This window comes from Podarcis raffonei, chromosome 4 (genome assembly GCF_027172205.1).
Source record: "Podarcis raffonei isolate rPodRaf1 chromosome 4, rPodRaf1.pri, whole genome shotgun sequence".
In the NCBI taxonomy this organism is placed as follows: domain Eukaryota; kingdom Metazoa; phylum Chordata; class Lepidosauria; order Squamata; family Lacertidae; genus Podarcis; species Podarcis raffonei.
In genome coordinates, this window is record NC_070605.1 from 68340160 (window position 1) to 68364765 (window position 24606).

At 43.0% G+C, this 24606-nt stretch overlaps 1 long non-coding RNA gene across 1 annotated transcript; it reads right to left on the reverse strand.

Moving 5' to 3' along the window:
• Positions 1–7181: 7181 nt before the first annotated feature.
• LOC128412374 (uncharacterized) lies at positions 7182–8615 on the reverse strand. Its single transcript, XR_008330071.1, has 2 exons — positions 8353–8615; positions 7182–8062 (listed from the first exon to the last, which is right to left on the reverse strand). It is a non-coding gene; the product is annotated as an uncharacterized LOC128412374 (long non-coding RNA).
• Between the last annotated feature and the right edge of the window lie 15991 nt (positions 8616–24606).

Consider the following 24606-nt stretch of genomic DNA (forward strand, 5'->3'; position numbering starts at 1 on the left):
CACTTGTGATTACCGTAAATGTGAAAACAAGCCAAAACTCTTTCTGCAAGTGAGGAAACAAATGATGATTCAGCTCATAAAAGCCTGCTCTTTCCTTAAAACACTCTGTGCCTGTCTGCTTCGGGATTCTATTTCTTACCCTATTGGCAAACCACAGAATGCTTCTAAAGAGCTTCTTAAGAATGTGCAGTAAAATAATTCAGACACAACATGTAGAGCAAACATTTCATCTTTCAAAAATAGCTTGCACATGCACATTTAATAGCTGTCAATTAGGTCTGAGGGCATTTTCATAACTTTTATCACTATCCAAAGTTATTTTTAATTTAAGGCCTGAGGAAAATGTCATCGTCAGTCACAAACATCACTCCCAGCTCCAGGTGTTCTAGACATTCTGCCTGAAAATGCTTAAGCCTTGGTGCTCTCCGTGTTATTGCATTAGCTATTAGACTCCAGACAAACTGATTTATCATAGAATGAGTTCATCCTTTTGCCTCTCACTGGGGTGTAGAGTGGCTACACACATTCCAGAGGATCATAGCGATGGAAGAGACAATGAGGATCTGGTCCAACTCCCTGCGCTGCAGAAATCTTTCACCCAATGTGGGGCTCAAACTGAGCTATCCCTCAGGTCTAAAAAAATGGTTTTAACCATGGTTTCCAAGTTAGACAAAAGAAAGAACTTATTTACACAATGCACAGTTACAGGATTTGCTGCAACAAGATGTGATGATGGCCACTTCCTTAGATGACCCAAGCATCAATGGCTGCTAAATGTGCAACTTCCAGGTTCAGAGGCAGTAGATCTCTGGACACCATTCCTGGGGTGCAATAATGGGAGGAAAGGGATCTTGCTTTCACGTCCAGCTTGTGGGCCCTCTGAAGATGTCTGGTTGACCACTGGTGGAAAGAAGCAGGAAGTTGGACTACCTGCAAGAATAGGTAAGGGCTCTTCTTGTGTTCTTGTGTACAGCTGCGGTCACAAAGCTGCTTATCCTTCATCTCTAGAAGCCTTTGTGCATGGCCTCTGCTGTAATAATAATAGCGGACCCTCAAAGTGTCCCTATTTTCCAGGGATGTTCCTGATTTGGAGAAGCCGTCCCAGTTTCTGATTTGATCTTGGAATGTGCTGCTTTTCCTTAGGACATCCCAATTTTCATTGGAGAAATGTTGGAGGCTATGGAGTTATCCGACCCCCAAGCCATCTGAAAGCAATCTTTTATAGGGAAGTTTTTAAATGTTTTATTATGTTTTTATATATATTTGAAGCTGCCCAGAGTAGCTGGGGCAGCCCAGTAAGATGTGTAGGGTATAAATAGTAAAGTTTCATTATGGAGTGGGACATCCCTATTTTCACCATAGCAATGTTGGAGGGTATGTAATAGCCATAGCTTTCATGGCAAGTGTAGTCTGTCTGGAGCTCATTCCTAGGTTGAGTGAACTATATGGTAGGGTTCTTTTCTCCCTAGTGCAATCGTGGTTTTTAGCATCTTCTATTTGATTACAAAGATATCACCTTAAACAGCAGGATGGGTGTAAAGTAAGAAGCTCGTAATGGACAAACTATAGTATGGACTCACTGAAGTCGACACCAGAACGATGGAAGTAGCTTAATCACAGTTAGAAATGAGTCTATCTCTGCATCACCAATGTAAGAAGGTGTAACCTCAACCAATCAATTTTCTGGTCATTATTGCTCATTAGTTTGGCTTCAAGTAGTACTTATCACATGAAGAGGAAATCTGCTGCAATAGAGTTTGAGTAATTACAGGCTGCAGCGGGCGATTTATGACTATGCTCTTTGTGTTCTTTTGTAAACACTATCCTAGGGTTCATCACTGGTCCACTCTCAATATGCACTCAAGCATTCCAGAACCAAAGGCCCTACAGCTCTTAGGCCAGCCAGTTTGCTTTATCGTCAGACATTATAGCTTTCCCTCCCCATTAATTTCTTTCAAAGCAATTTGACTTCTTGCCAAGTATCTGACAGAGGATTCAGTGTGAGGCACTGCTGCCGTTTCTCTAGAAAGTGGTTAATTAGATTCCCTCAGGGCCCCCAAATGAAAAGCCTCTTATCTTTTTTGTCAGTTTAATTTCTGCTGTATCCATTTGTGCTAGTTCCCTGTGAAAGGGTATTCCTCATTTTTAAAACAAAATTGTTGGGTTTTGCTCTCCTGCTACCCTTGTCCGTAACATTCTTTCGCATCACTGTTTTCATTCTCACAGTCAGATCGCCCTCAGCAGTCAAGTGCTGTTTGGAATTCTTTCTGTCTTTGGGCCTCTGTTAGGTTTGCCATATTTCAAACGGTGAAAATCCAGACAGAAAAGTTGTTGAGCTTTTTCGGCAAAATTGCAAAATAATAAATAAAATGTCACCGTGTCAGTAATTCAGTTGTCTATAGCAAAGACAGCCCCCCCCACAAGGTTGTTGGACGCCATCTCTCATCAGCCCCAGCCAGCATGGCCAATGGTCAGGAAAGATGGGAGTTTATTTATTTATCTTTATGAATCACTTCCTATGAGGATCCCAAAGCTATTTATAATATAATAACATACATAAAACAATTAAAACAATGGCAAGGGTAAAAACAATTATGCAAGAATTATAAATACAGAAACAGTTTAAAACAAATGCACATAAAAAAAAAAATTCACATCCAAGAAGTGTGTGCCATGTAGCGTTTGCCCCTTAGATTATGCAGTCCCTTTCAAGTCAAAAAGACAAACATTTGTTTAAACACAAACACTTTAACTGAACTGGATTCTGGCTCAAGCTAGGGGGTCAAGCACAGTTCTTTCCTTCAGGATATAGACCTAACAAATGCACCGCCGTTGATGGAAATTCAGTGCAATGGCTCACATGTAAAACCACACCTCACTTCGGAGGATTTCCTTCATCAAGTCTTTTTCATATAAATGTCGTTTCCTGTTCCATGCTTGCAAATCTCTGGAAAATCAGCAGACAGCATCAGTAATCTGCTGGCTTCCTTTTGCTAATGTAAACCATACAGTGCGGTGTATGGGAATAAGTCTAAACTTTTGTTACCCGTCATTTACTGGGTGTCTGGCTTGCTAATGATAGAGGATAGTTGGTTGATACATCATCGGTGGGTAGCAAATGATGATAAATGTTCCACTGCATGACAGGCAGGGGTCTGAGTATTCCTTTTGATATCTCCCTGGCCTCCTTTAGCAGCCCTCATACCAGCCTTTCCCAACTTGGCAGACTCCAGTTGCTATTGGACTACAACTCCCATCATCCCCAACCTTCAGCCATGCTGGCTGGAGCTGATAAGAGTTGCCACAGGGCTTCTTCCAGGAAGGCAGGGGGTGTGGCTGGTGAGTGATTCTGAGTCTCCTTGATCATGGCAGAGGCCTTTCTTTAGCTCGGCATACCTAGGTGAATGGTATATTTGTAAATACACCAACTGTCACAAAGACACCCTAAGTCACTGGTGCTTTCCCAAAAGAAACTGAATACCCCAGGAATGTTTCCCCCTTCAGTGAATTGTGAAATACCGGTATATAGCATTATTCCAGAAGAAGAAAGAAGTTAGAACCCCGAGCTGTGCCTTAGTGAGGAGAGGATGAGAGATGCAAAACAACCCAAGCAGAGCATGTTAACCGAAATGCTGAGAAAGGTTTTGATATCACTGCGCGGCATAGGATGGCTCCAATACACATCCAAACATCAACCCTGCCAATTTGTAAGGGAGTGTTTTCAACTGTTTTAAAGAGGACCCAGATGATTTTTTCTCTGCTTTCGCCTGTGCTACTGTTAGTTGAAAGAAGAGTGACACCCAATGGCGAGTCACAGTTGTGCTTATATTGTAATTGTTATATAAACCATGGCATGGCCTCCCCAGCTCCAGGGCTAATTTCAGGCAGATGGCATTAGCTTTGGTGCCTTTTCAGTTAGTGTAAGGTTACCAGATTTTTTTTCAATGAATCTGGGGACACTTTTCAACTTCAATGGATTTTCTATGGGGACTGATTTGTAAATCCGGGGACTGTCCCCGGGAAACGGGGACGTCTGGTAAGCTTAATCGTGTGCCAGTGACTCCAACCTGATAGATTTACTTGGAGGCAACTCCCTTTGGATGGCTGTTGAGAACAATGAGTCCTTCCACCCTGAGGGAACCCTGTGAGAAATGAATGGAAATGAACAAATAAGGCAGATCTTCAGCATCTTGAGATTGGTTTCCCCCCCCCCCCTTTCCATTGGGTACACCTCAGTGGGCTTGTGTGTCTGTGTGTGTGTGTGCGCCTGTCCAAACCCTGGTGAACCACTGGCAAGGAGTCATTACTGACTTTCCAAGCACTCGGTCTCACAGTGCAGGTGATTGTATTGTAAATTGCTTTGGAATACCTCATGGAAAGCAAGAAACTAAATTAGCCTTGAATGGAGGCCTGAAGAGGAGGGGGGCACTGCAGTTTTATTCCATCTTCCATGGCCCATTTATTCGGACCATCTTAAACTGTCTGAAGAATACGCACCTTTTAGGGAGCACTTCAGAGCTATGTGGCCAGATGCAAAAGAAAACACCTTCAAAAGCTGTGTAAAAAAGGGAATTTCAATATGCATGACAGGCTTAATTTCCCAGAGCTTGTCTTCCGTATTTACGTGCCTGAGCCAGTGCCAGATTTATGTATAGGTTAAGTAGGCTGAAGCCTAGGGCCTCTAAATATAGGGGGGCCTCACCAGCCTGCCCGCTCCCCAGCGGGCAGTCTCCCCTCTCCCAAAATTGCAAACCCAAGACTTCATGCGAGGGCAGGGCAACTCGGGACTCTAAATCTAGGGGGTCTCCCCAGCCTGCCTGCTCCCCAGTGCCGCAGTCTCCCCTCTTCCAAAACTGCAAACCCAAGACTTCATGCAAGGGCAGGGCAACTCAGGCCCAGCAACTATGAGACTCGGGACTAGCCAGTGGGGCCCAATTTGAAGCATTGGGGCCCAACTTGATTTTTTTTTTTGTAGGGCCCCAGTTCACAGCCAAAGTCTGCAAAATCTTAGCGATATAAATAAAATCCATCTAGATTGCCCCCTTCATGGATCACTGCCTTGCTGTGGCAAAGGGGCTTGACTAACTCAGAGAAGCTATGAACTATGTCCTGCAGGACACCCAAGATGGACAGGTCATAGTGGAGAGTTTTGACCAAATGTGATCCACCTGGAGCAGGAACCGGCAAGCCACTCCAGTATCCCTGCCAACAAAACTCCATGGACAAAGACAACAGGCATATAAAAGTTATGATGCTGGAAGATGAGCCCCTCAGGTCAGAAGGCGTCCAACATGCTACTGAGGAAGAGCGGAGGACAAGTACAAATAGATTCAGAGCTGATGAAGCGGCTGGGCCAAAGCCAAAAGGTCACTCAGTCGCGGATATGCCTGGAAGCAAAAGGAAAGTCCAATGCTGTAAAGAAAAATATTGCATAGGAACCTGGAATGTAAGAACCATTAACCTGGGTAAGTTGGATGTGGTCAAAAATGAGATGGCAAGAATAAATATTGACATCCTGGGCATCAGTGAACTAAAATGGACGGGAATGGGCGAATTCAGTTCGGAAGACCACTGCCTCCCGCAGTTTGGTAAGAAGACCAATAGATGGCAGCAAGTTCCATTTGTTTGTATACAGTAGTACCTCCGATTATGAACTTAATCTGTTCTGGAGGTCCATTCGTAACCGGAAACCGCTCGTAACATGAGGCACGCTTCCGCTAATGGCACCTCCCGCTGCTGCCATGCCGCCGGAGTGCAATTTCCGCTCACATCCCAGGGCAAAGTTCACAAGAAGGGGCATCTACTTCCGGGTTAGCAGAGCACATAACCCGAAGAATTCGTAAGGGGGACAGTTCGCAACACGAGGTACCACTGTACTATCTCAGTGACAGCAGATAAGCACTGGATGAGACACACTACAAGATTTTGGACCACTCTTGTCCTCCTTTCCTGAAAGGGAACTGTAATCTGTTAGCGACCCGTACTTGAGGTGGTGATGTGTCCTACATTACAGAGGACAGTATTCTATCTGAAGGGCTGATTCTTCCAAGTCCAGTTTATAGATGGGGAACCATAAGAAATGATAAGGGCTTTCAAACCACCCATCTACAGCTAGCAGCAGACTGAGCAGGTACCCAGGTCACCAGATCACAGTGTTCCTCACTATCATAGTCCTTTCACACTGTGGTGAGATGAATTATGTTTCATTTTAAATTACAATCATTATAACTTTGCATCTACACACAACAATCAGTATATGCGAATTGTATGCAAATATGAATCTTTTTGGTGGGGTTGGGGCAGTGCTTTTTTCTTTAAAAAATGTTTAGGGGTACTCTAGTTTTGACTCAAGAAAATCACCATTTTGTAGTGATTTATATCGGGGGAAATAAATACAGTAAAAGTACAAGATTCACAAAATGTTTGGGGTATGCGTACCGCTGCGTACCCCCAGGAAAAAAAGCACTGGGTGGGGGATGGTGTCTTTTTCCTTTCCTTGCAAATGACTCTCTTCTCAAGGAACCCTGGCTATGGAGGGCCTAGGGCAAGGATGGGGAACCTGCATGCCCTTCCAGATGTTGTTGGGGGGGCAACTGTTTCCCCTAAATCAAGTAAATACATAAAAATACTTAACTAAAAGTAAAAATAACCATAATATTTGAAATTGAAATGCTTGCTAAGTTCACTTGGGTGATGAAGCTGCCTTGAAGCTGTTGTGCTGCCATTGCTTTTTACCCCTCCGCTCATACCGCTCATAAGGTACTGCCTATAGCAGAATGGTATTGGAAGGGTGGAAAAGAGACTGCAATCACAAATAGCTTTGTAGACTGAAAGGAGTGCTATCAGATGGTTTTACCCCAGTGTAGTTTAATTTCATAACATATGCTAGTGTAATAGTCCAGATAATGAGCAAAACCAGTCATCAGCATTTGGCTCAATCTGTTTGATCTAAATTTAAATTTAAACTTCAATTATTATTTTCACTTTGAACCCCTGTCCCACATTCATGAATATACCAAGACTTTATATTATTTCATTGGTAACATAGGAGGAAAAATGAATGTTACTCATACTTAATCTAAGAACAACCACAAGTGCTTCTGTTTGACTGTTATCAGTCAAATCTATCCAATTTTCCCTTTGGTTTTGTTCAAACCAATAACTCACACATTGACCACTAATAATGAACCATATGTCGTAGATATTACTGCAAATTTATTGTGCTATTTTTGTGACATACAAATGACATGAGAAGACTTGATCTATTTATTTGTATCATTTATCCTTTTATGATCCTTGTTTATAAAACCCATGAAAAGTTGTTTTAAGAAAGATACAGGACACGACCATTAACAGTTTCATAAAAAGTGGGGTGTTGCTGTTCCTTCCATCATAGCAATGCACTGGTAGAAGAGGCAATGTCTGCAGCGCAGCTCATTTTCCCACAGCAAACAAAGGCACATGAGGCTGAAGTGAACTCTAGAAGGAATAGTGGAATTTTGCCCATTTGTTATGTAGACATAAGCACTGCCCAGAGTGTTTCTCTTGCTGCTTAACACAGATTCAGCATCCTTAAAAAGACTCCACTGCAGCCAGAAGCGATTAGTCAAAATGGGAAGTACATAATTCTTCTAGGCTCTGAAATTCTTGGTCTCAGAAGCCGGCTGCTGGTGTGTGAATCTGGTCATTTGTTGTTGTTCTATTGATTCTCTGGCAGCTCTGTACAGCACTCCTTGCCAAGCAGAGAGTTGCACCTGCAAAATTTGATGCGCACCGTATCGTTTTAATGAGATCCCACACTGGCAGCTGCTGTAAACGGTGAATCAAAATTGCAAAGCTGAATCACAAATGCAAAGCTGCCACTGATGCAGTTCATTGCACATGCTCGAAAACGCCTTTCTCTGCCATTTGCTGCGTAGTAGAGGTTGAGGGCGGAGTGGAAGGAATCTCCACAAGTTGCAATCCGAGTTGTGCCTTGAGCCAGGAGGGGCCGCTCTTTACTCTTCTATGCAATCAGGCTTGGTTCATAAGAGCAGGAAGAGGAGTCTGCAGTCTTTGTTTTCTGTTGCAAGGAGGATGTTATATTCATTTCAGAGGAACACCACCAGCATTAAGCATACTACCAAAATATACATGTCTACACATGAAAGACACACACATCCCACCCCACATTTTCAGCCCAATGCATGCAGCCCTTTTGAAGAAGACGGCAATAAAGAAACTTAGCTTTGTAACTGAAAGATATTGATACAAAGGCTAAATAAACGAGAAAATATATGTGGGCTTCCCTCAGGCATCTGGTTGGTCACTGCAAGAAAAAGAACTTGGACTAGAGATGCCATTGGCTCTTACCTTTCTTCAGACATGTTGGGGTGGGGGCCGGGAGATGAAACAAAAGGGGAAGGGAAGAAACAGCACCAGGAATTGGTGTTTCCTGCCTGACCTTATCACTAAGCCATTGCGCATGGCCAAAATCATTCAGAGTAGGTTTTCTCTGCCCCAAGATACCTGAGCAAGTGCAGATGTGTGATAAAATGTCCAGTCTGTAACCGCTTAGCATTCTGTCTGACACTGCCCTGAGTTGCAAATTACAGGCAACTCCCGATTTACATGGGCATTCAGCATGATGCGTGCATCCACGGTCATGCACATGTCAGACGCGCCTGTAACGGTTGTTGTCTGTACAGCTGACTTTTATTTTAATTTAATTCAACAATGTATGAAAAGCCAGTGCAGGGCAATGTTTATCTAGAACACTTTTACTAGGCTTGTGACCTCCAGATGTGCTGGACTGCAGGTTCCATCAGCTCCAGACAGCATGAACAACGATCAGAGATGATGGTGCATCTGGAGGGCACCAAGCCAGTCTATGGAGTGTTTGATGTAGACTGGGGAAGCCTAGGCACAATGCCAGTTCAGCCATGAAACTGGGTTACGTTCTTTCAGCAGAGTTGTTATGATCATAAAATCCAGGAGGAAGTATGCACGCTACCCTGGGCATGAAGGGAATTAGAAACCTGATTCAATGAAGCATCTCAATCATTTTTATTTCATAATCTCTCGGTAGGCAAGAGTGCAGGAGGAAATTGCCTTCTTTTGGAGTTTTGATGTGGCAAGTCCCGGTAACATTCATAGATGTATTTGCTTGCAGGGCTAATAAGCATTTCAAGTCGTGGCTGTGAATGCGCACATGCACGCAAAAACTGCCAAATGCTGTCATGCACACCTATCCTCCACACCTATAGTGGAAACAGCAGCAACTACAGTGGTGTATAAGAACAGCTGTATAGAGAGGCAAAAAGGAAAGGGAAATACTAAGAGGACAAAGGAGAATGGCTGGAGGTATTTCCCTGGAAAACCTAGCAGCATTTATTTCAAAGAAATTACACAATCATGGAATACCATTCTGAGAGTGTTGTTCATCTGTGCATGCTGTAGCACCATATACTTTTCTTTCTGGAATCTGCAGCCAGCTAGTTCCTGCCCCCAAAAACAAGACAGTTATTTAGCCATATAAGGCAGTGAGTTCCTCCTCTTGTAATCTCATACGTATCTATGAATCAAGGAACAGAGAACCACAAAAGGTCTTGCAGATTTCTGTGCTTTGAAAGAAACTGGAGGAATTCATTGTGACTCAGATGAATGGGTCAAGACAAGTTTAGATTTATTTTCTTCCTATACTGGGAGTCTATGTAACGGATGTGCTTTAGGTTTGAAAAAAAGCCTCCATCTTTCAGTTTAAGTTTTCCAGCAATGCCTTCGTTCAGGATGACAAATGCGTCATTTGGTAAAAGCATTTGGTTCATTTGGTTTAACACAGGAAAGTATATTTAAGTTTTCGGTTTAAAAGTCAAATGGGTAATATTTTCTTTTTTATTCCTCTTTCACATCTGTCTGCTCAAACGTATCCACAAAACATTCACCTCTTTTGTTGCTTAGACAATATGATGCTCCTCTTTACTGCCTTCTATTCTTTATCTAGCACAAATTCCTTCTTCATGCCTTTAAAGCTTTCCATAGCCTTTTCCTATGCTTTCTTTTGACTCTCAGCTTTTCAGAACTTCGTCCATTTTCTCTTTCTACCCCCTCCTCCCTCATGGTGATGCTATCTCTCTCAGTCTACTTTTGTCCCATTGCCTTTGGCTTCTTAGCCCCTTAATCACAACTGCAACAAAGTTTTTAAGTTTGCATAAGTGTATTTGCCCACATTCACCACTTTGTAGACCTTTCGGTCAAAAACCAGGTTATAAAGAAACAAACACAATAATAAATCACAGTCAAGCAATAATGAAATCAGAACAGTAGCAGCAATGAAATTCTTAGCACAGTAAGACATCGGAACCAGTGGGCTGGATGCAACTAGTTTGTACTAGTGAAAGCCAGGATAATGAGTCCTACTCGTGCAATGGGGCATCCTCCCCCCCGCCTGCTGCATGCCATCCCCACAACCCCCAATTTGCTCTGCTCAGGAGAATCCCCAGAACAGCAGGCAGGGGAGGAGAGGGGAACTTATTCCATTTGGCCAGCAGAAATGCTTGCACTGGAAGAGCAATAATAATAGCAGATATATCCCCCTAAAGCCTGCAAAATGAAGGAAGGGGACGGTCTGTAGCTCAGTGGTAGAGCATCTGCATGCAGAAGATGTCTAACTATAGTGCAATCCTATGCATATCCATTCTGAATTAAGCCCCACTAAGTATGTGAGAGGGACGTGGGTGGCTCTGTGGGTTAAACCACAGAGCCTAGGACTTGCCAATCAGAAGGTGGGCGGTTCGAATCCCCGTGATGGGGTGAGCTCCCGTTGCTCGGTCCCTGCTCCTGCCAACCTAGCAGTTCGAAAGCATGTCAAAGTGCAAGTAGATAAATCCCGCTCTGGCGGGAAGGTAAACGGCGTTTCTGTGCGCTGCTCTGGTTCGCCAGAAGTGGCTTAGTCATGCTGGCCACATGACCCGGAAGCTGTATGCCGGCTCCCTCAGCCAGTAAAGTGAGATGTGCGCCGCAACCCCAGAGTCGGTCACAACTGGACCTAATGGTCAGGGGTCCCTTTACCTTTAAGTATGTGAGAATTAAAGAAGTATAACACTATAATCTAAATTAGCAAGACTTCCATCCTATGACTGCCATTTTTAAGTGTGCCTATGTCCAAGGTGACCATCTCAAGTCAGAAACCCATCAGTTATGGCTTTAAAAAAATATATTCAAGGGTCATCAACCAGCTGCTATGTTGGCTCTGTGCACCTCCTCCAAACCCTTAAAAAAGGTCTTCTCTCTTCAAGTATTTGCTTCACTAAGGCAGACATTCCTGGAATGTGGACACCCCCAGGCTGCTGCTCCCATTTGTCTCTGTGGCTGTGTGTCAACCCCTGTCTTGACGGCAGATCAAAATGCATCTTTGAAACCTTATTGAGATGTACACATGTCCTTGTTTCCTTCTTTTAAAAAATAAAATAAAATTATGGAACTGTCTTCTGTATACTAACAAAAGCCCCGTTCTGAAAGCTGCACCCCTTCAAAGTACAAAATTCGACCACTCGAATTTTGCATGGGCACAATCTCGCTCATTTTAAGGGAGTTACACTTGAGTAACTAGGTAGGACATTGCAGCCTTTGTGCATCAGCATGAACTATAGTCAAAAGCGTTCAGTACAAGTAGAATCTCACATTCCCCACCCCCACCCCCTCTCTTTTAATGAAATGTAATGTGCAGACACTAGTCTGGAGTGGTGACCTAGCAAAAAAACCCAAAAACCAACCCCCCTCCCCCCAAAAAACATTAATGGACTATGACTTTGGAAGAATCTCTTTGTTTTCCTTCTGGCTGCTGGAGAGACAAAGCGATGGATGGGCAGTAATGGGAAGCAACTGATCAATGCAGCTGCTGCAGCTGCTGCGGCTCTTAGAAGGAATCTTTGTAGCCTTTACTTCGCCCCTTCCCCCACCAGCATGCGGCTACAGGATACTCTGTCTTTGTCAGTCTCTCCCAGGGATTCCCGATGAATCTCCATTTGAAGCAGGCAGTTTATGGCTCATAAATACTTGGGTGTGCCGGGCTTTAATAGTTCCCCAGGGAGAAGCGGCAGTGTTTGGATAGTGGTTGTGCACACACGTTCCCCCTTAAGATCTTGTCTCTGCAGCATAGAAAATGGATTATAATGGTCACAAGCAGATGGCGTTCATGCAGGAGAACCAATATATTGAATTATAATTCATGTCGAACAGGGCAGACAAAATAATCTGCTCTGTGTTACAGGTTTTCAGTATTCTTCCCTTGGCTTGTCTGGAGACATTGAAGAATGTTGCAGTGGTTGAGAATCTTCTGGAGGCTTAGAGAGTTAACTTGTGCGGATGTGGCAGCACATACTGCGGCTACCCCTAATTTTTGAAGGGATATCAATGCATGCAAGCCAGGGTGCAAAAGTTCCACCAAAACAGACCGTTTCACTTTTAATGTTTTAATGAAGAAAAATGAGACACCTGCAACATTTTGCCAGTTTACCAGTTGCTCACCCTCATGAAGGTTCATCTGACTTTTAGTGCAAATTTCTCCTGATAAAACACATTTTTGTATGCAGTTTTGACTAAAGTAAACATTCTTGCAAACTAATATAAGGCATTTCTGTATGTTGTTTTCAGTCATACAACCTCATTTTTATGCACATTTTCCTGAATATATGAATTTTTGCGAACATGGTTCAGCTGAAAAACTGCAACACAAAATTCAGACAAGTCTGATTTCCAAAGGATGGCCATGCCTTGGTTCTTGTATAGTTTTGGAAAGTGAAATTTTCATAGATTCACCTTTAAATGTGAACCGAATTGAATTTCTACCCCATATCTAGGTGCAAATGGTAGAAAAGTCTGTCTCTCACCCAAGCAACTTCTGTGCATGCCAGAAGACTGGAGTGGGAGAAGAAGTTTGTGCTAAATACAAACATGGGCTGGTTAGGCAGCCTAGTCAGTATTGTGGAACCTTTAACGTTGACCTCTAGGCCATGAAAACTTGCTGGCTTCTGCAGATCAGTCAGTTGGGCAACCACCCTATTGCTGTTCTGCAGGTTAGTCCAGAATATGTCCCTGAGAGCAGACCTTTGATCATTTTTGTCTGCTGCCCTCTCACCTCAAGCAGAAATCACCTTTCCTGCCCCCTGCTTTTGAGTCCCATTGATTTCAATAAGATTTAAGGCAGCTCAAGGACATGCCACCTGACTCTTTGTGACCCTGCGAGTTTGTTTCGCAAGCACAGCCAGGATGTTCTTGCTGTTGACAATGGAACAGCTCACACTTGCTTCTCATTGTTTCCACACGTGGTTCTCATTACAGTCATTATCAGATTGTGTTGACATTTTCTAACTGATCCGTTGACATTTGTTGTAAAGTTCCGCCGTTCTACTAAACGTCCTTTTTCATAGGAAATATTGATTCCTGTTCCACCCCAACCACCAATGCTTTTGTTCATATTTGATCTAGGAAAAAAGTATCCAACCTCAGAAACTCATAATTTATATTTTTGCGTATTTGCTCCCATCACAGTCAAACAAGGCTGCTTGAGCAACCATGTTAAATATTTTGGTTAGGCAGTTATTATTAGGTGAGTCCAGGATATTTGTACATTTGGTTTTACTATAATAAGTATAGAGGGTTTGTTTTGTTTTGTTTTTAAACAGCATAAATACTGCCAAGCCAATGCCTGGATTTATGAAGCATTTGAAACTTTAATTACAGCAACTGCTGCCCTTATCCAGCCTCATAACTTCAACTTCTCATTTCCCCATTTGATTGTAGCATATTATGCTTTCTTGTAGGCTCTCTTTCACCACTCAGGCCTGCTGAACACAGCCTAGCATCTAAGGAAGTATAATTGGAAGCTGTAGTTTGATTAACTTGAGAGAGCCACTAGAACTATCTGCCCTGAAGAGGAGCACAACATTGTCACACAAAGATCATTCAATATATTAACATTATTAAAAGAATCCCAATTATGTGATGTTTTATTTCCAGTATGGAAACATTAAATATGTTTCCAAGATGGTGGGTGAAAAGCCAGGCATCACAGAATTGTAGAGTTGGAAGGGACCCCAGTGGCCATGTAGTCCAACCATCTGCAATGCAGGAATCTCAACGCATGGTTCTCCATTCAATTTGAAACCATACCAGACCCTGCTTAGCTTTGCAAATGTGCTAGAACTTAGTTCCTGCACCAGCTTGCTCAAAGGCTCGGTGAAACGCATTCAGTTTCACATTGGCCCTTCACCTGCAGCCTAACACAGTAAAGCACATTCAGTCATGAAATACTGTCGGTGAGGAAGAAGCTTCTATTCAGAATCTGCAGCCTTTACCAACTCCATTGGTAACTCCAATGATGATCTCTAGAGCAGTGTGTGTGTGTGTGTGTGTGTGTGTGTGAGAGAGAGAGAGAGAGAGAGAGAGAGAGAGAGAGAGAGAGAGAGAGAGAAAACAATGTATGGGGAGTTAACATTGGGAATATGTAGGAATTAGTAGCTATGATTGGCAGATCTATATTCTAAAAACAACACAACCCCCCTGTGGATAGTAGGCAGAGATAGCTGTGTGCTACTGCAGGTCGCGTTAACTTTCATATGGAAATTTAAATCTGGGGGAGGAAACTGCTGAATGGTGGTCAATTTATCATTGTGGCATCACCCAGAAGAATGGTGAGCTATTTCCTCCATGTGCAGGGCAAGTGAGCACAAGCATTAATTAAGCTGCCTAACAACTGATTCAGCGAGTAAGACCTCATGATAAAAAGCTAATACAGTGGTACCTCGGGTTACGAACTTTATTCGTTCTGGAGGTCCGTTCTTAACCTGAAACTGTTATTAATCTGAAGCACAACTTTAGCTAATAGGGCCTCCTTTTGCTGCATCACTGCCGGAGCACGATTTCTGTTCTCATCCTGAAGCAAAGTTCTTAACCCGAGGTACTATTTCTGGGTTAGCGGAGTCTGTAACCCGAAGTACCACCGTATGGAACATTGTGGTGAGTCTGTTGCTGTTTTATGATTTTTATGTGAGCAGGAGTACAGGAAATGCAAGAATGTGGAGGAAGGTGGTGGTGGTAGTACCTCAAAGCAGGTGTGGTGGTGCATACAAAGACTAATCCACGTCTTTCTTAAGACATTTCTCCTTCGGCTGTAGCCAAGGATGGGTCTTATCTCAAACCCCTTTCCTAGCTAAATGGCGAAATTGTGACGTGGCATGCGTGCTTAGTTAATCCAGAAAACGTTAGGCAGAGTGACGCACTTTCCTCAGGCAGATCATGCACCAGTGGGGCAGAGAGAGGGGAGGGGGAGCAGCCATGTGGTGTTGAAGAACACAACTGTGCGGTAAGTTGCTTAGAGAGTCTCTTATAGTGTGTGAGTAATGTCACAGTCCTCATCGTCAGCTAGGAGAAAGACACACAGCTTTAGATCATCCTCTTAGGGCCAGTTTTAACGTAGCATCTTATAGGTTTGCCGTTGTAGGGCAGTGTGTGCATTGTTTCTTGGATGCACATTGTTAGAGCACTGAAACATTGAGGAGCAACTTCTCTCCCATGCCCTCCAGTCAACACCAGTGGTTTTTTTGTGGTATCCTGCACCAGCTACTTATTTTCTTACATTTGCCTCTTGCATTTTGCCACCCTGTCGTGGTAACCAAGGCAGCATACAAGCGGCCTTCAGGTGATCACCTCCCCAGGCACAGGCTAGGCCTAGACCTGCTTAGCTTTGCCAAAGTGGTGATTCCATGTGCCTTCAGACCATACTCTGAGGTCTTTTCTCTTTAAATATGGAGCATGGGTAGGAGAAGCAGGATCCTTTTGGTCATGGCAAGGTTCAATTGCCTGTTCAGTTACTTACCCTTCCTCAGAAAACACCATTTAAATTATTTCTGTCACTTGGTAAAGACATGTCTTATCAGGGATGGGAGAGAGCCTAGCTCTCAGTTATGTTTCTTTCATTGTGCTGCTTTGACAGGGAGGGGGGGGGGAATCCTTATCTGCTGCTTTGTTTGTTTTTTGATACTGCACTTTAAAAAATATGTACCATATATTGCCACTTATAATTTTGTTATGATTGTTATCACCATAATATGCCTCTGATTACACTAGGCCCAAACATATAATTCAGTCATTTTTGCTCAGGGTTCTACAAAGTTATTCACTATAACTCAATTTCTCTTGCAGATATATAGCCATTTCGATGTTGGATTGCCTGGACAAATGCTCAATTCTATTTGAAGAAGGTTCTCTGCTATCTCAGCTGGCCTAGTCAGACAAGGTCTGCAAATTAATACATAGCAATTACTAAGGATATCGCCTAACTAGACCTCTTCTGCTGGGCAAAAGCACATTCATATAATCATTTTTTGTGTGGAAGATGAATACACTGGTCAACAACAAATTTGTTGTCTGCGTTTTTTCAGTTGATTTAGGATGAATCTGATGCGCTGAATCCAAAATTCACATTGGTTTTGCTCAATCAGGTCAAGTTTTTGAGCTATGGCCACATGTTGTTGTTTTTTACGTTTTTGTTCACATGTACGCTTGTGTGGAGCATTTTAGAAGAAGTTGGTGGGGGTAAAATGCCATGTCGAATAATTGTTTTGATTGGAAATGATTATTTTAATGACAAGAAGTATTTAGGTCCGATAGTTCTGGGTGATTATGTCGAAAAGGGATCAGTTTGAAGTCATAAAACCTCAAAATCTTCCATAAATTGGTGCGGCAAAGCATAAAGTTGCGGCATCAAAACTAAGTTAATGGGGCAGCTGCCCCACGAAGAATTGTCAAAGGACTCTGCCGAACTGTTGGCATCCAGATTGAAGGGAAAAGAACCTCCTCTCTGACAGTGCTTGCATCAGCTTCTTCCGCAACAGGCATCAAGAGTACCTCCGTTTTTTCTCGGAAGAGAAGGACTTGGTGCACTGTGCAGATATTGCACAGCTTCTGCTCAAGCTTGGAGTGCCACAGTACGAACCCAAAGATTGGAGACTGTTCATTGACAGCAGCAAGCGATCACTGAAATGTGTTTGCTACACAATGGCAACCAGTTTGCCTCTATACCCCTGGCTCACTCGAGTACACTGAAGGAGAACTATGAAGCGGTGAAGTATGTGCTGGAGAAAACTGGTTATGATCAGCATAAGTGGTTTATTTGTGTTGACCCGAAGATGGTGAACTTTTTGTTGGGACAACAGTCTGGCTTCACCAAGTACCCATGTTTTCTGTGCATGTGGGATAGTAGGGACCGTGCTCAGCATTACACGAAGAAGGACTGGCCTGTGCGGGAGGAATTGGTGCCTTGCAAAGAAAGCCATGTCATCAACAACCCTCTGGTGGACAGAGACAGAATACTCTTCCCACCGCTGCACATCAAGCTTGGCTTAATCAAGCCCTTCACCAAGGCTCTGGACAAGGATGGTGACTGCTTCACTTACTTGTGCCAGGCTTTTCCAGGATTGACCATGGAGAAGTTGAAAGCTGGCATCTTTGACGGTCCTTAGATCCGTCAGCTCATCAGAGATCCAGTGTTCGGAAACTCAATGAACGAAGTGGAACTGGAAGCGTGGAAGGCATTTGTTCTGGTAGTGAAGAACTTTCTTGGCAACAATAAGGCCAGAAACTACGCAGAACTTGTCAACAACATGCTGACTGCTTTCAGAAACCTGGGCTGCAACATGAGCATCAAGATGCACTACCTATTTTCACATATGGACCGGTTTCCTGAGAACCTGGGTTCAATGAGTGACGAGCAGGGGGAGAGATTCCATCAGGACATGAAAGAGATGGAGACCAGGTATCAGGGTCGCTGGGATGCAGTCATGATGGCTGACTACTGGTGGACTCTGAAGAGAGACCTCCCTGCCGCTGAGCATTCCAGGAGTTCCAAGAAACGGAAGTTCAAGCCCTGAAGTTTGAAAAATGGTGAAGCAACATGAAATTTACGTGTATTTACCTTTATCAATGCCCACCATTCAGTTTACAGTAATCGATGTTTCTATCAGGTAATCAATATATGTTGTTGAAAAAACATATTTTTCTCGTAAAAACATATTTAGGATGATATGTGTTGACAAAAATCAGCTGATAATGCCACAAAAATGTAATCGATTTTGTCACAAGATCTGATTTTTTTCAAATCAACATAGCACAAAAACCTGACCTGATGGAGAGAAACGGATGCCGTTTCCTGATTCAGCAGTGCAAAAATACACTAAATCAGTTGTAGAAATCTAGACAACATTCAAAAAGTAAAAAATTGTTGCCCAGTGATATCTTTCAATGTTTTACTTTCATGTCACACAGTATTATTGCATAGGTGTGACAAGTCTGAGATTCACCAATATGTTTGCGTGGTTTCTCTGCCCACGCTTTTGGTTCTGTGAGTTTTAATCATGTTTTGTGACTCAACAATAACACGACACCTTACACAAGCACGATGATCTCCTTCATACCAAACAGAATAATTTGATACACATTTTTTAATCAATTATTGGTCAGCATAACAATGCTGCTTTGAAAACACATACATTAATGCATTGCTAAGAATCTGACAGGGACGCCGGTGGCGCTGTGGGTTAAACCTCAGAGCCTAGGACTTGTCAATCAGAAGGTTGGCGGTTCTAATCCCTGTGATGGGGTGAACTCCTGTTGTTTGGTCCCTGCTCCTGCCAACAGTTTGAAAGCATGTCAAAGTGCAAGTAGATAAATAGGTACCGCTCTGGCGGGAAGGAAAACGGTGTTTCCGTGTGCTGCTCTGGTTCACCAGAAGCGGCTTAGTCATGCTGGCCACATGACCCGGAAGCTGTACGCCGGCTCCCTCGGCCAATAAAGCGAGATGAGCGCCGCAACCCCAGAGCCGGTCACGACTAGACCTAATGGTCAGGGGTCCCTTTACCTTTACCTTTAAGAATCTGACAATTATTATTCATAATCCACAGCAGTATAATACTATAGTTGGGATAATACTATATAATACTATAATATATAATATTATATATATAATATATAATACTATAATACTATAGGGTTGGGATCCTGCATCCCTCCAGATATTGCTGGATTCCCAACTTGACTATTGGCCATGTTTGCTTGGGCTGATGGGAGTTGAAGTCCAACACATCTGGAAGGCTGCTAGTTCTAGTTGCTGTTGATTACTATTTTGATGGCTGGTTCCTGGCATTTTAAGAAATCAGGGTTACTGTCAAACAGTAAAAGGTCAGCTCATGTGATCAGCAGTGCCAGTAACCTTCTTTATTAGGAATAGTTCAACACCATAGAATGAGTCAGACATGTACTATGATCATAGAAATTCAGATTAATAAGATTCCAGGAAGCAGTATATTACTGGCAAGGTGTCCTAGAAGACAACAAAAACTCTTAAGCTTACTCATGTTTATGCAATGCATACAGCCTATCTCAAAGTTCTTCTTTTAAAGCTATCATTGCCAATGCCACAGACACCTCAAACACTGGGTGCAAATACTTGGCCACTGAAGGGGGCAGGAAGGAAGTTCCATATGGCGCCAGACCTTCCAAGTGTCCCTATTTTCCAGGGACATCCCTGATTTAGAGAAGCTGTCCTGATTTCTGATTTGATCCTGGAATTCCTTAGGGCGTCCCTATTTTCATTGGAGAAATGTTGGAGGGTATGAGGAGTTATCCAACCCCTGAGCCATAGACATTGTGCTTTCTTAAGAGAGCAACATTTTTTGTAGCGCTGCCAATGGAAGTGATCTGAGAGGTGTGACCTCTTTGCAGCGTCAGAGACGTTGCCTGGGGCACAACTCTCAAAGAGTTCATATTTCAGTGTCCTTGGTGATGAGTTGGGGGCACACTTTTTTGTGCAGTGCAGGCAGCTGAGTGGCGGAATGTCATGGGCCTGTACAACCACAGCACTCCTGCTTTTCATTTTCATCTCAGGAAAAAAGAACACTACAAACAGAACACACATGAAATAAAGTGACTGCTTTGTACTTACAGAAACTACTCATTAATACTTAACTTAAAAAAACAATAAACCATTAAGGGCACAGCACTCTGCAAGGTGCATTGAGCCAAACTTCCTGCCCAGGCCGCAATTTACTAAGGCGTTCAGGCAGTTTTGACTGAAAGAACATTACATTCAGTAGAGGCAAACTGGAAAACCTTTTGCTGTGCCGGGTAATCATATATTCAGTGTGTGGGCTGTGACTGCTATTGTCTGACATCTAAACGTGTGTTCTTGGATGCATGCTGGAATATAAAACTGCTCCCTATAAATCCTTGTAATATGGAGCCACAAGACTGCAAATGTTCAGACTGCTCCAGAGCTTGAAAATATATTGCTGGATTTGAAGTGCTGTTACAAAATATTTCTTCGCAGTGGGTTCTGGGTTTCTTCCTCAGGTCTTGTTTTCCCGATACCTTTCATTAGTTCTCACTGTACTGAGTTTGCTGGCTGGAGTTTGCCCCCTCATCCTCGATGGAATTCTTGGATTTCCAGAGCTTTGCCGTCGCACATTATTTTCTAAACGGGAACAAGGCTTTATTCATTTTATTTAGTTGCATTTATGTCCTGCTGAACTTCCATCAGCCCAAATAATCCTGGGAACTGAGGTTTCTCCCTCACAGAACTACAATTCCCAGCACCCTTATCAAACTACAGTTCCCAGGATTCTTTGGGGGAAGCCAAGTGCTTTAAATGTGTCATGTAGTTGTGACCAACAGCATTATCACCCTACTGATGTGGGAGGAAAATCTCCCAAAAGATACCCAGCGAGTAAGTCCTCGGTGGCACCTTCTACCTTGTGGGCAAAAGGCTGTCTTGTTGCCTGCGACCATATGGCTAGGTACAACTATTTCTTCCAATTTAAAAGTTGCTGTGGAGGAGTAGTGGCATGCATGAAAGCATGTTGAGTGCAGTACCCTTTTTTTAGTGGCACTCACTGCTGTTCTTTTCTACAGTTTGGAATGCCAGCGTCATAGGATGCCTTTTCTTTTGAAGCATGCTGAGAACGAGGTTCATGTAAACTCATTGCCTCTTTGCTAACTACCACAACCTCCCCCTGCGTCTGTCAAAGGTGCTGATTGAGAAGGAGGAGACTGCGCCTTTTCTAAAGAGCACCTCAGCAGTGGCTGCCGGCTTAAAATAAACTCTGAATTACCACATAGGCTGTGTGCTTCCTTGGATTTTAGCAGCCGAGAATGCAAGGATTCCAATATGCTACAGGGAAAGGCTGTGCTGTACACATTGCCAGCTCAAAATGCAGTTAGGTCATTCATTCCTCTTCTCAATTCAGATTGAAGCTGGTTGAGGGGGGAAATTGCACAAAAATGCAGTGTAGATATGGATTGTGGCTTACATTATGTGTATGCTGCTTCCCAAACCTGCAGTGGGAGCACACTGGATGCAGAGTAAACGAGTGTGTACACAAACAAAGGTCAGTGCATTTGGAACAAAATTCAGTGTAGGCGTTAACATGGTGTTTCAAAGTCATTCTTCCCGTTCTGTATTCATTGTATTTCTTGCATAGTGATTGCCAGGGCTGGTCCTACCATTAGGCAGAGTGAGGTAGACACTTCAGGCAGCAGATGCTACAGAGTGGACAGCAATGGAGTGGTATCTGAGCATATTTCACATGGCCCGTCCTAATCTAATCAGTATCTCTTGGGTGTGACTGCTTAGTAGAAAGTCCCTATTTTTTTTAACATCAGTAATCAAGTTTATGGGTAGATATAAATTTTCTCACCTTACCTTATAATATTAGAACTTAGATTCACCCAATGGCTGTGAGTCCTGGAAGACCAGTTCCTTGCCTTGCAGGCCTTTTCCCACTTGGCCTGGGAGGACAGGGCCCTGACGGACTCCCGCTACAGAAACTGAGGTTGCTGAGCAGAATCTTGGGCTGGGGTTGTTGCTGCCATTGTTGATGTGAACTTTTTGTATCTTTATTTTGGGAATACCTCTTTGGATATCTGTGGGGTTATATTAACTTACACGTTTCTGCAGTTATAGTCACTGCACCCCCAATGTGAACTGATGGTGGTCTGTTGTTTTTACTTTTTTTCTTCTTGTTAAATTTGCAAATACAAAGTTGATTTTTAAAAATAGTACTATGTGTGAGTATCTTGGGCTGCTGCTGGTTACTTCTGCTTCCCATCACTGGAAGGGCAACATTATTATTTCAGCAGCCTGCCTGTCCATTAAGTTGCTCCCATTCCCAAGACCGCTCGAAAACTGGTAGAACAAACTATGGATAGCTTGTGAATTACACATGCAGGCAGAAAATACAGCAGGTGCTGCATAAATATGAAACTGTAACCTGCCCCAACCCATTAGCAACGAAACAATCGTTTTCAAGAATCGTCAGCAAATTAACCCACCTTCCTAACTATTAGTTTATACAGTTGGAATGGGGGGGGTGGGAGAGAGACTATAACAAATGATTAGTGCCAGTGTACAAAGAAAACCACACACAAAGACTCTGCTTTGTGCAGCAGTAAAAGAACACCAAGTTTTTCTTAAGGAACTGGATGCTCATTTCATGCTGCCAAGCAGTGCTATACGTCAGGTCTGCTTCACAGAGGCAGAACAAGTGGTATTTAAAAAATAAATGTTGTGTACATTAATGCTACGTTGTGCAAGGTGGGGCAGTACACTCCCGTTCTTAATTTCTGTTGCAGAATTACTTTCTTTTTGCTGTTCCTGAACATGATCTGCTGGCTGTTCTTGGTGGGGTGTTAATGGGGGTAGCATATGGAGGGGGGGCATGTGGTTATTCAGCAGGTGTTTGAACACACAAGCGTGCATTGGTTGTGCACTTTGTGGCCACATAGGGGGTTGCCTGTGTTATGTACTGAAGTTCTCACCCTGGGCCAGCAGGGGGATACTGTAGATAGTTTTCACTCAGGTCCGCATATGCAAATAAGGAATTGAAAGTGACGTTCAGTGATTGGATAGTTACAGAAAGTTGTTACTGTTGCTTTGTAGTTGAGCTCTATATAAGCAGGTTGGATGAACCCTTCAGTTCTGTTCTGTTCTGGCCTGTGAATAAACAAGAGCTGTCTGAAGAATCACTGTGCCGTCTGATATGTTCACCCACAACTTAACAGCCTGACCTTTGAGGAGGGAGAATTTTCAGAGGTAGGACTCACGCTTTGCATGCAGATGGTCCTGGGTTCAATTCACACTTTTTGCAGTTAAAGGATCAGATGGCAGTTGCTGTTTCCATTATGATCAACATTATGATCATTTTATTTATAGACCCTTACCTGAAGATTGTGGGAGCAATATACAGCAATATCAAAATCCATAAAATAAAAGTTGCAGTCTCAAAGTGTTAAGAAACACTTTCTGCAGCAATCTATCATGAAAGCTCTAAATATTGTATACAACCTTAGGGCTCATTCACACTTTTGCCTGACCTGTATTTGGATCGTATTCTGTTAATCCCCCTGGGTCTGAGAGCTTTTCTCATTGTCCTGTGTTCTCCTTTGCAAAAAACCAACCTTACCTGCTGAATTGGATCTTATCGAATGCCTGGGAAATCCAAAGAGAGATTTTGTGTGACAGAATTTCTGTTCAGTTGGTAAGATCTGATTTTTTTCACAAGGCACAGCTGCGGAACACCAAGAAATACATGGTAGAATTAATCCGTACACAGTACCATCAAAATGCCGGTCAAACAAAAGCATGAATGAACGCTTACAGTTTCAGTTCTTCTCAAGGGCCGCAATGAGTAGATGAACCTTTCAAAATGTGAAAGGAGACCTATTTTACCATACTATGGTAAAATGTCAGATAGCTTTATTCAGTATATTTGGTCTCCCCCCCCCCCTATTTTGGCCAGTTGGGAAGAAGGAGGCCAATGTTCCCTTGCCATGCTGAGTAGTTATGTGACAGTTGCTTGCAGTATAAGGCTTGCTTCTGATCTGGCAGAAATGAGCTTATACATCCACCGTTCCTCATAGAGAGAAGCATCACTAAATTACTGAGTGAACAGCAAACCAGTGTGAGGCCTCTCTCTCTCTCTCTCTCTCTCTCTTTCTCTCTCTCTCTCAGGTACTTTCTCAGCATTTGCTTTGGCTTGATATGAAACTCTCAGGGAGGCAGGTGATTAATTAGCCACTTTATTTATATGCAGCTGGTCTGAACATTTCATTTCCACATACCTTAGTGTCCAGAATGTGCTTTTCGGCCAGCCATTGATTTCTCTTCCTGTCAAAGGCATAATATATTCTGTGAAAGACTAGGGTTTAATCTTTCCCAGTCCCTCAGATGCACTTTTCTCTCTCTCTCTCTCCCCCAAAATGCTTTGAACATGCAAGTAATCAACATATATAAAAGATTTCATCCAGCCTTGAATAGTTTTGCTGCCTTCCAGGCATGTTTTGATTGCTGGAAAAGGTGAAATTAAATTAAAGATTATCACAAACTATTTAAAGTTGCATAACCATTAGGAGTCAACAAGGGTGGATGTAAAGCAATTTTACATCATAATCAACACAACAACATGTAAATAATATAGAATCCCCTCCCCCCAACAACCATAAGTCTAATAGGAGTAAAGTTCATAATAAATGGAACAGATAAACCAACATTTGCTATAATGAATAACTGTACTGAAT